The sequence below is a fragment of the Theobroma cacao genome, chromosome 4 (assembly GCF_000208745.1).
Source record: "Theobroma cacao cultivar B97-61/B2 chromosome 4, Criollo_cocoa_genome_V2, whole genome shotgun sequence".
Classification (NCBI taxonomy): domain Eukaryota; kingdom Viridiplantae; phylum Streptophyta; class Magnoliopsida; order Malvales; family Malvaceae; genus Theobroma; species Theobroma cacao.
In genome coordinates this window covers 10,486,335-10,491,006 of record NC_030853.1, presented here as the reverse complement: position 1 = coordinate 10,491,006, position 4,672 = coordinate 10,486,335, and positions in this window count along the sequence as shown.

Sequence of the window (4,672 nt, the reverse complement as noted above, 5' to 3'; positions counted from 1 at the left end):
TTAGCACTGATTGCACATTGGTTCTTGGATTTGTGTTGGTTTTTTTAAAATTTCTTTTGTAGGAATGGCACCAAAGCAATCCAAGCCAAGCTCAAGTGGCACTTTTAATCGATTGAAGTTCGTCTCAGCTAATGCTTCAACAAGATATCATACTTCACTTATCAACAAAGTGCCTATTCCTAAATGACAGCTAAATATTCCCATCATCCATTATAAGGAGATTCATCAAATGATCAGAGAACCACATTGGCAGCTATTTTGTGACCAACCTGAAGCTGCAGTTATGCCAGTTGTAAGGAAGCTTTATGCAAATGTGTTTGAGCATTTCAATGGCACGCTTGTACGTGGCAAACAAATATCTTTTCATAGTCAAGCCATCAATGCAATTTTTGGAACTCCCAACATTGAGAATGATGAATACAAGAAATACTTAGGCCATCATCATGATTTTAATGAGATCATATCGACCTTTTATGTTGAGAGAGCCCAATGGGAAACATCGAATGGAGAGCCTATCTCTTTTAAACTAAGTGTAATGAAGAAGGAACTAAAAGTATGGTTACACTTTGTAGCGGTGAGATTGCTCCCATTTACCCACATTAATGATACTATCAACGATTAAGCAATTCTGATCTATGTTATTTTGGCACATAAATCCATTGACATCATGGAGGTTATTTCTCATGCTATAACGCATATATGTTGGAGCTAACGAAATGGCATCGAATTTCCTTCTTCGATTACTGTTTTGTGTGGGAAAGCTAGTTTGTGTAGGAAGGGTAAGGAAGAGCTACAGCAACTTAAAATTCCAATCACTAAGGGCATTATGAGGTGATTAGAAGAGTCAGCAGCGGTGGCTAGAAGTTCTTCTCAAGCTACTCCACCACCTCCATAGACAGTTCCCAAGCATAGTGTTGCTTAATGGATGTAATGAATTGATCATCGTCTGGATCGCCAAGAGAGGCAGAATCAGTGTGAGACCTCGACTTCTATAGGCTAGTAACTAGGTGTAGACGCGATAAGACGGGCCAAGGGTAATTTCGTCATTTCCTTAATGAGCCCCTAGAAGTAGGCTTTCAAATAATATTAAGGCCTAATTAGGCCTAAGGCATAAATGAATGATGAAAATAAGGGTAAAATGACGAAAGAAAAAAAATAATGATGATTTCCAAGTTAGAGGCAAAATGGTCATTTTTCATCTCGAGTCAAAATTTTAAGTTTTCGTGAACCCGAGTATTTTTAGACTATTATGAACTTTGTCCTAGTGTCAAAAGAGTAAAAAGATTGCACTAAGGATTGGAGGAGAACAAGCCAACTTGTTAAGGGCATTTTCGTAATTTGAGTAGAGATTGGATAAGCTTTAGCTATAAATATCATTTTTCTAGTAGCTTCTTCATTTCTCTAGCAACTTTTACTTCTTCTTCCTCCCATCTCACGTTTCTTTCATCCTCCATGGAAGCTTGTTTTGAAACCTCCATAACTTCTCTCAAGCTAGCTCTAATTTTCATGCTTTTGTGCACCCTTTCATAGAACCTTTTGTGCTCTTTCACTCTTTCACATTAAAACCCTTGAAAAGTCTTACTTCCATACTTTTTCTCACTAGCTAGGTGTTTTAGAGAGAGAAAAAGGAAGCTTCTATAATAGCTTGGAAGAGTTTTGAAAAGAAATTCAATTACAAACCCACCAAGGTGAGTGAACTTGCATTAAAATGTTTTGGGATTAGGGCATATGTGTTTGATTAAATCCATTGAAATATTTTATCTGTCTTTCTCTAAAATATGCATGGGAACAAGCTTTTAATGAAACGTTTTGCGTTGTGGAATGCAACTGTGATGAATCCATGTGCCCTGTGTTATGTTGATATAAATATATCTAAATATATTTGATATGTAATGATAGTAATATTGTTTGTAATTAAAATCGAGCATGTACGCCATGTGGGGGAGCACATGCCGATGATGACGGGTGCGGGAGTGTGGATGATGATATTGCCTGTGCGCGAAGTGGGGGATGCACACTGCAGTATTAGTTGTGCACGATGTGAGGGATGCACATGATGACTTTAGCTATGTGCGTGATGTGGGGGTTGCACATGAGCTGGGTGAGGCGGTGGTGGTATTGGTGGTTATGTATATATATATATATATATTTATGCAATAGAAAGTTCATGAATATGGTATATGGTTGTAATGTATGTGAAATTTTGCATGTTAAACCTTGGAAATTGTTGAGTATTTTCAAGCTGATTTTGTCATTGCAGCAGAATGGCCTTTGCTTGACATAATGAGAATTTTTCTTAGTGTTTTGTTTCTCGTTGCAGCGAGAAACTCTCAGGTTGGGAGGCTTGCTACAGCCCTATAACTCGCTGCAGTGAGAATACATTCTCCCTGCAGCGAGATGTCTACAGGAAATTTCGCTGCAGTGAGAATGAATTCTTGCTGCAGCGAGAAACCTTCTGTTGTGCTTGCTACCTTATTTGGTTGCTGCCCTATTTTCTACTTCTTTAGCACCATAGTTGATCATGGACTTCCAACATCAAGGAATTAATTGATTAAGTTCGAAATGAGGGGTTTTAGTGAGAAACCCTAGGCCAGTCGATAATTTGAGCCCAAATTTCGCTGCAATGAGAATGCCTTTCTATTGCAGCGAGGACCTGACATTTCACTCGACTTGCTTGAATGCTACTAAAGTTTTCACTCCTCAAATTCTTTGTTATGTATGGATCCTTCATCATCAAGTGATTAACCAATTAAGGGTTTAATGAGGGGTTTAAATAAGAATTAAACTAAATTGCATTGTTTTTGAAAATAAGTGCATCATGATTTCTTAAACTTTTCTTATCATTTGCTTGTTCCCTTCTTTTGTTCACTCACTGTTTTCAACTTCATGTTTTCAGATCAGGAAGCAGTCGGTATGTCACGACCCAAAACTCCCCATCGGGCCCATGACAACCGCCGTGACGTCCCCGATAGGCACTCATTACCCCGAATGCTGATCGAAACCCCACAAGATTTAGCATTAGCTTTTGCATCTCCCCGGTGAGTGACAGTTATTAAATCTCGCATTTCAAGAAATCATAAGTCATTGTCAAATCAAAGCAATAAAATATTATTTTTTTGGCTCACAGGGGCATTTTCGTCATTTTTCTTCAAAAATACCGAAACCTACCAAAAACATGGTGTAAAAGATAAATATGTTCATACATACTTTAAATCAGATAACTAAAGTATAAAATTACTTTTACAGTGACACGTGGGCCCCAACTGACCAAGAACATGTAGAGCTACGAACCTTTACTTTCTAGGATGCAACTCTGAGATTAATTCTCGCCTTAATCAATTATCAACAAACTGTCCTGAGCCTGAAAAATGGATAGGAAGAGGGGTGAGACTATGATTACATAATCCTAGTGAGTAAACAAACACCATCTAAACATTCTAAAGATGAGTAAATGGAGACAAGTAAGATATTTCATTCCAGTATGTTTTTCATAACATCAATAATCATTTACTAAAATAATCAACTTGGATTATGTATTTCATAAAACTTTGCTCCTGCCAAAATCATTCTCGAGGATGCCTTGGCGTAGGCATCTGATCGAGTCCACCAAGGCTGCTAAATGTCTTTACATTAGAAATTCTAGCCATGCCTCGGTGTTGGCTGAGTCTCACTCTCACGTGGTGATCCACGTGAAGTGCACTCAAATCTTTACCTCAAGAGATAATTCATCCAACATCTCCCCCCGAAGGTAAATATATAACTGAGTTACCGTGCCCCTCTCATAGGCAGTCCACGAAAACCCCCACCACTGTAGTGACTATGGATTGTTTTATCTACCACCTGATTTATAAAATCTTTTTCTGCATGACATGGCATTTTATCGCAACCTAGCCTCTCAAGGCTGAATACACAGTATAAATAATTCTAACACCAAAAATCAGTTTATCCATTCATGCTCATATATTGTCATAAGCCATTCAATTTAGAACCATAAATTTACAACACAAGCAGGCAGTCTACAATTACTCTATTTTCAAAACCAGTATTCAATTTTCCAAAAAATTTATAAAATCATTTTATTAAATCACAATTTCTTCTAAAACGTAGCAATTTACCATTTAAATCCATTTTTTATAAAATCACACAATTGTATAAAACTACTCTAGATAATTAAGATGATAATAAGTTTACTCACAATATTAGGAGTAGAAATACTTCTATTTTCAGTTAGCGGGTACAGTCCTTTACCCGTATCCAATGGCTTACCACCTAGCCATAATCCATGGCACATATTCCAATTAAATTGTGTCTAACAGTCATAAGCTATTCCAGGCTCGATAAATATGCATGATATGAAATGAAAAATGCACGAGTAGCCATCTAGACCCGGTATTGATGTAAGTTGATTTTTCATTCGATAAATTGGCCAATGCGTCCAATTTCACTCCAACTTGCTCCATTTCTTTTCCAATCCCTCAATTCACCAAGCACAACTAATTAACACACAATTAGGCAAAATTTATCTTCACTTTTCTTGGAACTTTCGGCCAACAATGGTACACTAACTCCGTGATTTTTCTTACTTAATTTTCTCTCCATAATTCATTAATTCCTACACCAAAAACTATTATTTCTTAATCAAATCACCTAGAATAACATCCCATTCTTCCTC